At 44.8% G+C, this 14,164-nt stretch overlaps 1 protein-coding gene and 1 non-coding gene across 6 annotated transcripts in view; one reads left to right on the top strand and one right to left on the bottom strand.

Annotated features, from left to right (window-relative positions):
• Positions 1-14,164, bottom strand: part of LOC126335549 (ankyrin repeat and fibronectin type-III domain-containing protein 1) — a 643,576-nt gene that overhangs the window by 572,206 nt on the left and 57,206 nt on the right. The gene's annotated exons all lie outside the window — the stretch shown is intronic.
• Positions 8,570-8,688, top strand: LOC126337495 (U5 spliceosomal RNA). Its single transcript, XR_007565072.1, has one exon. It is a non-coding gene; the product is annotated as a U5 spliceosomal RNA (small nuclear RNA).

Here is a 14,164-nt window from a genome sequence, read left to right as displayed (position 1 = left end):
ATCAGTCCCCTACGCTTCGAACTACTTAAAGCTAACTAACCTAAGAACATCACACACATCCATGCGCGCGGCAGGATTCGAACCTGCGACCGTACCGGTCGCGCGGTTCCAGACTGAAGCGCGTAGAACCACTCGGCCACACAGGTCGTCCCCTAATAGTGAAACACAAAATGACGAAGAACGTGTCTGGAACTCTGGATGAGCACTTCATTTGGGAATAGAACACTTTTGCAACTTGCAGCGTTGATGCTAGCGCTGCCTTGGCGTGATTACATTTCATTTGCAGAATGAGATTTTCACTCTGCAGCGGAGTGTGCGCTGATATGAAACTTCCTGGCAGATTAAAACTGTGTGCCGGACCGAGACTCGAACTCGGGACCTTTGCCTTTCGCGGGGAAGTGCTTTGCCAACTGAGCTACCCAAGCACGACTCACGCCCCGTCCTTGCCCGCGAAAGGCAAAGGTCCCGTGTTCGAGTCTCGGCCCGGCACACAGTTTTAATCTGCCAGGAAGTTTCACATTTCATTTGGCTCTTTGTTTATATTTGTGTCTCCATGAACGTAATGTTGGATTACTTTTTTCCGATGAACGAGCGGTCTAAGGCGCTGCAGTCATGGACTGTGCGGCTGATCCCAGCGGAGGTTCGAGTACTCCCTCGGGCATGTGTGTTTGTGTGTGTGTGTGTGTGTGTGTGTGTGTGTGTGTGTGTGTGTTTGTCCTTAGGATGATTTAGGTTAAGAAGTGCGTAAGCTTAGGGACTGATGACCTTAGCAGTTAAGTCCCATAACATTTCACACACAATTACAATTACAAGTTACAGAAAAACTTTCGCTCACCTCTATGCCCTCCATAAGTTCAGCAGTATATTCCCACACGATACACGGCACAGAGGTATCAGAATAACTGAGACAGAGGATATTTGTACCTCTGATATCGCACTCAATACCAATTAACTAATTAAATTTAATAGAAAAGGTGGCCCTATTTCGTAAGATTTCGGTTTAAGGATTTTAGGTTACTAGGGCGTAAGAAAGAGTACCAATAATGTGGGTGAATTCAGAGGCGGATCCCCGTCCGATGCGAGAGACGTGAGGTACCGCAGCCAGCAACATTGGAATTCAATGGTCGCCGTAGAAGGCGACGCCCAAGCCTATTGCTGTTGCTGGCCGTGCAAGACAGAGCTAGTATGCGTGATACGTCTGGGTTCGTTGACTCTTCGTTTGACAAGTGTCGCACTTGGTGGGCCACATTTGTATCCGATCAAACACCTGTAGGAGGCTGCATTGGTAAGCCGGCCTCTTGGAAACAGACGAACACTTTACACATCCAGCAGTCATTATGTACTTGTTTAGACCCGTTGTCTAGATGTAGCGTCTTTGACTAGTAATCTCGTGTTCGGACACCGCCACTGCTTAGATTTTGAATAAAAACCATCAGAAACGGCGGTCAACAACCTCCGGCTCTGTCAATTGCTTTGTCAAAGAGGACGATGGAACGGATAGAGGTTCAGGGCATTCTTTTGCCCTTGGGGTGGGAACCTCCCCCTAAAAGCCAGGCATCAGGATGCCGAAGGCAATGGAACCGCTAAGGTTTGTATAACCTACACTGCTAGGGTTGCCAAATGCGGGTTTGAGTGGTTGTCGCACTTTGACGTCGGACGTAGGCGGTGGTCGCATTAATGTGTCTGGGCTGTGTAAAATACTAATTATGCATGAGGATCTTCAGTATAGTAAGTATTCACTAGAGCTGACCCAAAGACACAAGGAGACGAGATACTGGCAGAAGTAAAGCTGTGAGTACCGGGCGTGAGTCGTGCTTCGGTAGCTCAGATGGTAGAGCACTTGCCCGCGAAAGGCAAAGGTCTCGAGTTGGAGTCTCAGTCGGGCACACAGTTTTAATCTGCCAGGAAGTTTGAAAGACACAACTATCACCCATATGTTGCCACTTTCATTGTGGAGCCCTTACACATCCTCCTTAAATTCCCGATCCCTCCCCATGCAATTTACATACTTTTAGAGCCGTGAAGAAAGACATTCGTGGCTTGGCTGCAGTTATGGTTCCGCAAGCAACCTCATTCTTCTGTGAAGGCAGTGTCCGTGTTGTCTCACAGAGGGAATTAAAAGTTACGGCAGTTACTTTCGAAATAATAAGCAGTTTACTTACATTTTTTCGTCTGCCCCGTTTTCATTTGACCGCCTCTTATAATTACTGGATGATATTCCTCCGTATCTAAAGGATTTTTTGTAAAAGGAACCATAGATTAAGTGTTCTCTCTGTTCGAATCAGCGTGGAACCATGGCAGGAATGCTTCTATGTGTTTGTGAGAGCTGTCAGTTGGTGGTGGTGATGGTATTGGTGGTGGGAGGGAGGAGGGTAATTTTTTTGCTTTGTAAGACGGTCCTTGAACTTTTTTACGCATGTTCTCGTGAAATGTGGAGTTTATTTCCATGAGTGTCTATCAGTTAAGACAGTAAGGATTTTTAAACATTCGTGTTATATTAATGCAATTTTGTTATGTATATGGTTGGAGACAGTGGCTGTTGTATAAGTTAATTGTTGATATTGTACAGTAACCAGCCTCAAATTGGTTTCAGGTTACTTTATTCAGAAAGTACCCTTACCGGCTTCGAATTTTTTGCAATTCATCATCGGACGAGTTTTTCACCCTTTTGTCAATACAGATAATCCTGTGATTTGCCCTAGTACCAACAATAATTTGCAAATTTACAAACGTGTAACAAAATGGCTGCGCTACATATTTGTGTTGAAATGCAACTTTCTTGAAATGTCCATGTGGCGCATTTGTATTAGCAGTTTCCTTGCAATGAAACACATTCTCAAGGATGTTTGTATTCTCATGGTCACAAACGTTGCACTGTATTGTAGACCACTTTCGTTCGGTCACAAAACAAATTTTCTATGTGCGCCATATGCTTTGGTTTATATCACACGAAAACAAATACACAGTTTGCAAGACACGTGATTGCCAAAGATACTACAATACAATGACACGGGGCGGGGGGAGGGGGGGGAGGGTGGAAGAAACGTAAATTACTGTTATTTTAGATTGAAATAGTGTTTCACATTAAATATAGGGCATGAAATGCAGACAGAAACGATAAATACGTGGGATTTTCTGAATTATGGCACTACAAACTTACTTTATACAATGACAGAGATACAAGTGCTGGTATGAAGTGTGTGAATTCTTATGTGCTCTTTGAGGACACTGAAACTACCACTAGGCGTTAAGTCTAAAAACATATTTACACAATTATTGCCATTTAACAATTAAGGCAGACTCAACTGAGTAAAAGTTGAATTTATATTTGGCACACTTATTGCAAAGTTATAGAGAATAGGCTGCCTAACATCGGCTTTAAAAATTACAAAACCGGTTGTGGATAATAAAGGTTTTTATTAGCGAATTGGAAAATAAATTTATCTTCCTTATGTATTATCACAGATCGCCTCTTGCTTCTCAAAATGAGGAAACTGAAAAATAATATTTAATAAATTGAAACACAACTCGTGGGACAGTTACTATATATTATGGAGGTTCCCAAATGCTAAACCGAGACATGGTCGGGGCCGTTACTAACGTGGGAACTGCAGTGTGGAGTTACTCGCGCGGCTATAGTTCATTTCTCTATGGTCTGCCTGACACCACCCTCTGCAGAACTTCGTGCCGGCGTAAGCAGCGTTAGATTACCCAGTCCCGTGCAGAGCAGGCCAGGAAATGCGACGCTGCGGTGCCTCCCGGCGGAGAGTTGAGCAGCGCAAGTTATGCCCTTCCTCTCACCACCAGCAACCTGAGCGCACTACATCTACCTCCTCTTACATCTGGCAGCTTCCAGGAGGAAGAAAGGTTCCATTCAGATATTTCTCCCTAGACTGCTAGAGTGTACGCCCCAATGTAATATTCGCCTCCTGCTTCTAGGATAAGTTACATATCTCGTCATTTTTTTCCTCATGTGCATTCCTATCGTATCGCTGAGGTCGTATAGAAACAAGCTTGGCGTAAATGCATCCACCATACGCACCAGTCTGGAAAGAAATTACACAACAATTAACGTTGGCACATCAAGCTACGCCATTTGTGAAGAGCCCATCTACCATCACGTGCTGAGTCTATACTAAATATAACTGAAAGACACATGTTGTTGTATATTACCCGGTTTTATGACAAAACCGCGAGAAGTAATGCAGCGCTACTTGAGATCAGTGCTTGGTTCGGCTAGCCCACCTGAACCGTTTACAAAACGGATATAGAACAATATCACTCGCAGCAGTATGCGGCAGTTCGCTATATCATAACCTGATTCAACCTTTCTGTTTGGGTGATCAGTCTTCTGATTGGTTCGATGCGGTCCGGCATGAATTCCTCTCAAGCGCCCACCTCTTCGTCTCAGTGTAGTACTTGCAACCCACGTTGTCAGTTACTTCCAGATGTTCTCCAATTTATGTTTTCCTCTTCAGCTTTTACCTTCTACATCTCCCTTCAGTACTACGGAAGTTTTTCCCTGGTTCATAACAGACGTATCTTCCTTCTTAGTGTTTTCCGTACATTCCTTTCCTCTCAGCCGGGCGGTGTGCCGAGCAGCTCTATGCGCTTCAGTCTGGAACCGCGCGACCTCAGATGTTGAGTCTCATAGTGCTCAGACCCATTTGAACAATTTTTCCTCTGCGGTTCTGCCGAAAAGCTCCTCATTCGTTACCTTATCCTTCCACCTAATTTTTAACATTCTTCTGTGGCGCCACATCTCAAATGCTTCGATTCTCTTCGTTGCCCGATTTCCCACTTTTCATGTTTCACAACCATGCAGTTCTGAGCTCCAAACGTACTTTCGCAGAAATTTCTTTCTCAAATTACGGCCTATGTCTGATTCTAGTTGATTTCTATTGACCAAGAATCTTCTTTTTGCTATTTTCGTCCGTCTTGCTCCCATCGTCATGGGTTATTTGGCCGCCTAGCTAGCATAATTTCCTAACTTTAACTACTTCGTGGTTATCAAACCTGATGTTAAGTTCCTCGCTGTTCTCATTTCTGCTCCTTCTCATTACTTTTGTCTTTCTTCGAGTCATTCCCAGTCCATATTCTGTAATTATTAGGCTGTCCATTCCATTAAGCAAATCCTATAATTCTCCTTCACTTTCACTGAGGATAGCAAAGTCATTAGCGAAGCTAATATCGTTCATATTCTTTCACTTTGAATTTTAATTCCAATGTGGAATAATTCTTTTATTTCCGTCACTGCTTCTTCGACGTACTGACTGAATAGTTGGGGCGAAAGACATCGTTCTTGGTCTTGGTCTTATTGTTCTCTCTTGGTTAGTGTAAATATTGTATATTATCCGTTTTTCCGCAAAGCTGTTGCCAATTTTTCTCACAATTTCGAACTTCTTGCACCATTTGACATTGTCGAATGCTTCTTAAAGGATGACAAATCCTACGAACGTATGTCGATTTTTCTTTAGTCTCGCTTCTATTATCAACCGCAAAGTCAGAATTGCCTCTCTGGTGCCTTTACCTTTCGTAAAGCCGAACTGATCATCTAACAGATCCTCATTTTTGTTTTCCATTCTTCTGTATATTGTCTTTGTCGGCAACTTTGATCCATGAACTGTTAATCTTACTATACGATAATTCTCGCACATTTCGGCTCTTGCAGTCTTCGGAATTTTTGTAGAATACCATATATGGGAACAATACCCAAAAAAAATTGGCAGCCGCATGACATCCAAAAACATTATTTTACGTTTTCAGATCTAGGCAGGAAACTCAGGCACTAGGAAAAAGCTGTGGTGAATAAATGTAACGAATCGAGCGTATACAGCATTCATGCAGTGATTGCCCTAAGAAGCATGTAGGACAAACCGGTGGGTCATTTAGAATAAGATTTCAGGAACAGCTTAGCTTAAATAATCCCCGATCTGCATTAACAGCGCACTTAACGTGACCAGAGACACAGCCTTCAGAAAGTTTATAACTACTACACAAAAAAGAAAAAAAACATATTCTGAACATATTAGAGAAAGTGGAAGTCTTTAGACATAAAAAGAAAACGCACAGTTCACGTTGAATACCCGGTTGGAATTGAAGCACCATAGTAATCTGACTACTTTTGATTGTTTATATGATTGGACGCTAGTATGTAATAAAATTCTGTACTATTCTCGCTTGTAAAGGTAGCAACCCAGCGCTCCAAGTTGTAAGTACATGACGTCACAACATACACATGGATAGCTTCCGTTCCACCAGCCAGCTAGTCTCTCTTTGTCGTTCGTTCGGGCCGCTTTCGCCTTGCCCTGCACTGAGCTACTCTGCTGTCATACTGGTAAGACGCTGCCATCTGATACTTTCCACATAGTACTAATCATGTTAGCAGTGACTATATTTTATCGCCAATCCGGCCTCTATTGAAAATTTAAAAAATAAAATAAAGAAAAATCGACAGCTCAATAAAAAATTTCCTTTTTTCTTTTTAGATTCAGGCAAATTTTAAAAAATGGGCGACTTGTACATTACCTCTCCCTCGCCATAGTATTGAGTAGTAAATTTTGACTAGGAGCGATGGGTATGCGTATGATCTTTTAACTTTATGAGTATTTTTAGACATTCCTTTACTAATTTTAATATCCGCAAAACGTGGTGACACTGTTCTTTGCTTTTTGGCACGTAGGTTCATCTGATGAGTTTTAATGCAAAACCGAGTTTTAATAAACTTTAGCAGCTTAAATTTTACCAGCTGTATGCGTATTTCTTCGTAACATCATTCCTCAGTTGGTTCCGCATCTCAGCAGTCTGGATTGTTGCGTGGACCCACTGTAACCTGTTGCTATTTAGTGCAGAAGGTTTGAAAGATCTTGTATAGTAGAGTGTCAGAGTGTAGCGTGTAGGAGAACTACTGTAAGACACAAAATAAGGTTGAACTATTGGGAAATAAATTGAATAAATTGTTCTTAAATTGAATCCTTAAGTGTTTGCACCATTATTCACTTCCTACGAAGCGAACAACTTTTCCTCTCCGAAGTTCAGATGGCTCTGAGCACTGTGGGACTAAGGTCATCAGTCCCCTAGAACTAAGAACTACTTAAACCTAACTAACCGAAGGGCATCACACAAATGCATGCCCGAGGCAGGATTCGAACCTGCGATCGTAGCAGTGGCGCGGTTCCAGATTGAAGCGCCTGGAACCGCTCGGCCACACCGGGCGGCGTTGCGTAATCCTCTGTGCTAAGCAGCCTACGACATTTTGTCCCTCTCACTCCGTAAAGGAAACTCAGGTTACACTGTAGCCAACGTCCCAATTGCGTGAAGTCGCAGGCTTTTGACAGTGCTGTAAGTCCGGTACTGAACAAACCAAAACCCAAAGTGGAGCCGCCGCCGCAACTGAATAAAGAGGGTGAAACCAAAGATGCTCAGGGTGATAGTTCGAAAACAAATTCCCAGAATGAGCAGACGGAGGAAAAGATGGATGTAGAATAAATTGCAATAGATTGCATTCTAACATGGCATTAAATATGATGCGTTCATTTAAAACTGATAACTTTATTTATTATTGCAGTGAGTTAATGCAATAAAGTTGTCAAGGTGAATATGTTGGTGACTGTTAAGAAATGCGAGAGGTTAAACATAACAAACTGACACAGCTGCTGATGCAGTTGCACGCTTGACAGTAGTTTCACATTGTGTCGGCTCCTAACATCTTCAGGAATTTAAATATCACATTACGTGTGTTGTTCCTGTGAATTGCTGTAAAGAAGTCATTGCTCCAATTCAGGGTACCTGTTAATACAACAACTGGTGCCCTTGTATATGAAGTCAGTATATATTCTTGAACTGGCGATAGGATCTGTCCGGGGCGCGGGAATTACTTCGACGAGTGGCAACGGAAACGTCGACAATTCTGAAACAAGTCTGTTTATTCGTCGCAGTGGTCCGGAGGTACCGGGCTGTTGCGGCACGCGGCACGCGCCGCTGGCCAGGAAGCCGCCCCCACCTCCTCATCTGCATGCAGCGGCCGCTGCGCTGGCGCAGCCGCGCCGGCCTCCACGGCATTGCAATACCTGCGGCTGCGGCGCCCCCCCCCCCCCCCCTCGCCCCCCCCCCCACGCCCCCTTGCGTCTCCGCGGTGCTGCACGGGCACGGCGCTCGGCCGCGCGCTTCCTCTACGTCGGCAGAACCGCGCAGACGGGGAGGTAGCGCAGCTTCGGACAGGCAGGCTTTTTGGAGTGACAGACAATTCGGCTTTCGGTCGGCGCGGTCTGCGTCTGACGCAATCGTCGTGGCCGTCGAGGTCTGCGACTCAGCCCCGCACAAGTATATTGTAGACATTATGGTGGAAACCAGTGGCGCCCTAGAAAACCTGTGGTGGCCCCCACTCTTCTCCTGCTTGCGGGAGAAGGACTGTCCAGGACTAGTATACGGCTGTCTAAGGAGCTACAGTGTGTAAACTGTAAGACGGCAGTGGTGTGACGGGAGCGCGGGGAGAGGGACGAATTTTCCGCGTTCTCGCGGAGAAGTACTAGAGAAGCAGCCGTAAGTATCGAAGTGAGGGCGTTGATCGGCACTCTGCTTTCCCTTCAAATCGAATAAATCTTACGCCTTTTACTAAAGATTTCCGTGGAGGGGAACATTAAATGAGTCTGTAATGTATTTTTCGTAGTGCTCGGCTATTGCTGAGCCACAAACACAAGTAAAACGTAATGTAAGCAATAATGTGTGTAAATAGCAAGAGGTAGACTGTGTTGTGAGAATGAAGGGCGTGGAGTAGCGGAGCACGTTGGATCAGGTAGATGTTTTTGTTTGATTTGAAATTGTAACAGTCCATGTCGTAGTATAATGAAACAAGTACATTTGCCCTGAAATGGAGTGCAGTGTGTTAGACGATGGTGTAAAGAGAGAGAGAGAGAGAGAGAGAGAGAGAGAGAGAGAGAGAGAGCTATTTATTGTCTGAGTTGTATAAATGGCAGGAGACTAATCTGGAAATAGCATAAAGGAATTGTAATGTGAATGGTGCCTGTGATAATGTATGGCAAGCAATATTGTGCAGAGGTGAAAATGAATGTTTTGTATTGTGAAAAGTTGTTACATGTGTGTGTGTGTGTGTGTGTGTGTGTGTGTGTGTAAGGCACAAGTGGCATAATTCTGGAAACTCTTGGTGAACGCTTTCCGTACCTCAGTGCTAGATGATTTGAGTGTTTACTTGCACTGCAGTTGCACAAGAGCATATAAACTGATATTTGGAAGTGAATGATAGGCGTTGTAAGTAATACTGGTATGTGATCAGTAGATTGAGTTTGGAACCAAAAATTATTTTTACTGCACAAGTTCGTGATTTGAAGGTATGACGTGAGTGAGGTTTGTGTTGAAGATGGTGGTTAGTTGGGCAGGATGAGTATTTCAGTTGTTTTCAAGAGAGTGGATAATAGTGGCACTGGCTTGTCGCCATAAGGTAGCACTGGTTGTTTGTTCATGACAGTGTACTCAGTTTTGTAGAAGATTTAGGTGGCAGAGAGACAGTTGTTGAACATGACATAGATAGCTAGAAATGAATAGAGTAGCAATTGTCTGCTAGGTGTAGTTTAGGTATGACGTGTCTCAGTGAGGTATAAATCTTGAAATTGAAGGGTTGTTCCTAGCTACGGTCTTGGAAACTATGTATCTGCTGTTCACTCCAATGTTTTCAAGAATACTGGTGTACAAAATTGGCCAGACTTTGCAGTTTCTTCTTCAATAAATCAGTGGAAGGTGGTCCAGATAATGGTAAAAATGTTCATAGCCTCCTGTGAGTTGTTGATGCTGCTTGTCTTTTAAGTAAAATTTATAGGGGATCTTGATTGGCTGGCGAGGGGTGAGGAGCCGGTGGGGGGAGGGGGGGAGGGTGGGGGGAGGCGACAAGGTACGCCTACCAGTTGCAGTGCTGGCACTACAAATTGCGCGTCATGCTTACACGGAAGCCGACGAAAGGCTTGCAAGTAAAACTCGCTTTAAATGTTGCTCGTAACCGAAACTGAAATCGTCATGTACATTAAAATCTATACATATAAAAATGAATGTATGTATGTTTGGCTACCATGCGCTCACAAACCATTAAACAACATAAACAATGAGATGCCACCGCGGGAAAATACCCAGATTTATGCATCCACCATTTGACAATGAGAGCACTTAGCGACTAGCAACAAACGTTACATACAATTTCAAACATTTACGAAAATTTTTCTCGCTGACACCCACCACAAAATAATGAAAGGAAAAAAGGTTGTCGCTTACTACATTTTCTCTGTACACACCGTAAAGCTGCCGCAGTAGGCGTGACGTTTCAACGTATTATTTCGTTACTATTAACTCTAATCGCAACATATTTCGCATACAGTATCCACATATATCAGTAAATGCGCCGGCAAATTTATGTCCCTTTACGACATATAATTCAGGAGATATGACTTGGTAAACATTGAGATGCGTGAAAAAGTGCCGCGTTAGGCATCACGTTTTGTTCTATTATTTCTTCGCAACACGTTTCGCAAACAACACAGTCACCTACGTAATGTTGGCAGCAGTCGAAACTGCGTGCCTACCGAAGTTTCCCGACGTTTACCGACTTCCACCGATTCAGGACTAGGGAGAGGTCTGCCATATAAAAGTTTACACACTGTATTGTGAAGACAGAAAGATCTGGCTATCGGCGCTTAGAGGCAAAGTCAGTGAGACAGTAACCAAAGGATGTCCTCAGGGGAGCGCGGGATTAGCCGAGCGATCTGGGGCGCTACAGACATGGACTCTGCTGCTGGTCCCGGCGGAGGTTCGAGCAGCGTAACATGCTCCTACGTGCAGCAGGGACATACAGGACAACACTTGGAGGGGCGCTTCTTGTGCTAATGGGGATCTGTCCACTGGACATTAAAATCCGTGAGCAGGCCGCCTGGTACTGAGTGAAGAAGGAGAAAAGGGACAATGGAGATACTGGGTGTTTATTCTGCAGATAAAACTGCAATTAAAAAGAGAGGGATAGGACTATGGCAGGAATAGTGGAACAACGAGTATACGGGGCGCAGAACTTATGAGCTGTTACGTGACGTAGAGGAACGAGTAAAGCTAACCTACTTCATGAGTACGAGAGGAATGCTGCACTTTCTTACTGGACATGGACCCTACCCGATACATCTATGTCGGTTTGGGAAGCAGGCTACACCCGCGTGTGCCTGTGGCGCTGTGCAAGGCACGCCAGAACATGTGGTGTATGAGTGGCATATCTTTGATGATGTAGCAGACGAACTTAGAAAACAACTTCCGAATAACGACACGTACCACCTGCTAAGGCGAGACAACACCTTCAATGCCTTAAACAAATTGACAGACGAGATTTCGAAAAAAAGTCCTTAAGACATTTCTAAGGTACGACCAGTAAAAATCACACGAACTCTGGCTCCGTGCACCTTTCCTGTTCAGCCGCGGCCTGGACTTGGCCAGCCGCTCTGGACTAGGGGGGGCGGGGGGGGGGGGGGGGGGTAGGGTGTACAATAACCGGATAGGACAGGCATCAGTTGTGACACTAGACTTAAAATAGGTTAGTATGAAGAAAGATAGGATAAGGTTTTCTAGGACAGACTGCAGCGATACCAAGCTACCGGCCACCCCAGTGCCAGGGGCACGCCCACTGGGATTTGCTCAGTGGGCCAGGCCAACATCCATCAGGTTTATAGATCAATGGCACACCTGTAACGCTGCAGGTAGCATAAATTTTGTAGATTAAGTAGAAATAGGAACCCTGTAGTGGTAAGATCAAAATATAAGATTTACCTGTAGTGATGAAAAATAGCTGCAATACTGTGTATGAAATTAGGGCCCACTAACGTACTCAGGTAGTGGGTTAATATGTATAATGTAATGATATGAATAAAAAAATTTAAAAAAAACGCTAGCTTTTTTCACATTACAACTTTTTCTGAAGGTTGTATTGTTCACACTAAACAGTACTGGCTGGTTACGATTAAAGTGTACCTGCTGACAGGGGTCCAGTGTAGACTGTAACTACCCTATGGCAGCGAAATTAGGCAGAATTCTAATGCGTTAATACGATAACCGATTTGTGATGTAAAAAATTTAGTTCCAATTTTGGCAATTGGCTGTGAATCCAAGAAATACGTATGGAAATGTTTCCATATAAGTCGATTAGAAACAGGACGTGGCCAGAAAAGGTCGAACAGCTGCGAGTTCCTGTATACTGGCCTTTAGATTAGAGAGAGACCGAACATATCCCTGGTAAACATATAAAAAAAGGGCTCTGAGCACAATGGTACTTAAGTGGTGAGGACATCAGTCCCCTAGAACTTAGAACTACTCAAACCTAACCAACCTAGGGACATCACACACACCCATGCCCGAGGCAGGATTCGAACCTGCGACCGTAGCTGTCACGCGGTTCCAGACTGTAGCGCCTAGAACCGCTCGGCCACTGCGGCCGGCCCAGAGTTAAAAATTACATGGATTCAGATCACATGATCTTCCAGGCCATGCATTCGGGACACGTCTGGAGGTAACACGTTCGTGTGATGCTGTATTAAACAGCTCAGTCACTGGCCAAGCGACGTGAGGCTTTACCCCATCTCGTATGAAAACAGCTGCGCTCTTCCAAAGCAGGATTCACATGCTGTACAAGGAGGTCTCGGTAACTTCCGCAAGTCACGAAACATCTGACAGGCCTTCTGGGTGTAATGTTTTCAAAGACCGACGGGCCAAGAATAACGGTACTTGCGATCCCACACAACAAAGTCACATATGGCGAGAGCAGTGGCCCTTCGTGCACGACAAGCCGTTTAAAAGTACTCCAAATGTGGCAGTCCTGTGTATTAACGGCACCCTCTACTCTATGCCTTGTCACTCCATAGAATATTGTCCGGCTACATGTCACCAACTTCGATCCGTACCAGAAGCCAAAGACGAAATTCACAGCCGGCCGCTGTGGTAGCGGCTCTAGGCGCTTCAGTCCGGAACCACGCGGCTGCTACGGTCGCAAAAAAAAAAAAAAAAAAGTGTATGAAATCTTATGGGACTTAACTGCTAGGGTCATCAGTCCCTAAGCTTGCACACTACTTAGCCTTAAGTATCCTAAGGACAAACACACACACACACATGCCCGAGGGAGGACCCGAACCTCCACCGGGACCAGCCGCACAGTCCATGACCAGCGCCCTACCGCACGGCTAATCCCGTCCGGCTGCTACGGTCGCAGGTTTGAATCCTGCCTCGCGCATGGATGTCTGTGATGTCCTTACCTTAGTTAGGTTTAAGTAGTTCTGAGTCTAGGGGGCTGATGACCTCAGATGTTAAGTCCTATACTGCTCACAGCCATTTGAACCCCTTTGCAAATTCACAACATTCCTGCACCGTCTGAATATTGTACTAGTACTGGAGTTAAATAGAGTGCCAAAATTTCGGTACCATCGACCATGGGCTGGACAATTCCCGTGACACAGAACGAGCACTAGCATTTTCTGGAGAACGTGCTGCGTGATGAGTTGCAGTAGCAGCAACCTCGTCACTAACTTCCACCGGGAGCGAATGCCTTCTCTTCCAGGTACCACACCAAGTTCGCCCGTGTTATCGGATTTCATCACAACACAGCGCTGCTTCTGCCTAGGTGCCAGCGATGGCCGTGTGTCGATTAGAAGGAGCCCAGCTGAGAACCTATAACCAATCTGTCAGCGTGCTAGACACCTGGAATTACGGTCTGGGGTGCGACTTCGTATAACAGCAGCAGCACTCTCGTTTTTTATCCCACGCACCCTAACTGCGACATTGTAAGTCAATCTTGTGACTACCCCTGTTACCATAATCCTCATTTCCTTAAGCTGCATTCATTTCTTACTTCTGTGACAGCTGATATCCTGGTGCAACTGGTGTAACCATGTAGTTAACATCAACACGATCAATCCGTTACGCAGTGCAGTCTTCCTTGTACTAAATAAAACCTGACGAAAAAAGCAGATGCTGTCCTAAATAGGTTAGCATAGAGTATTGCAGAAAAGATGTAAAAGAATATCTGAATCCCTGTGCAGGACAACGGTCAAAAACAGCGCTGCAAGAAAGATCCAGTAACAGGGGAGGAAGTGCAAGTATACGGGGCGAACCAGCACTCCACCGAAAAACTATCAGT

This window comes from Schistocerca gregaria, chromosome 2 (assembly GCF_023897955.1).
Source record: "Schistocerca gregaria isolate iqSchGreg1 chromosome 2, iqSchGreg1.2, whole genome shotgun sequence".
Lineage (NCBI taxonomy): Eukaryota > Metazoa > Arthropoda > Insecta > Orthoptera > Acrididae > Schistocerca > Schistocerca gregaria.
Note: the sequence above shows the minus strand (reverse complement) of the source record. Positions and strands in the feature narration are given on the sequence as shown.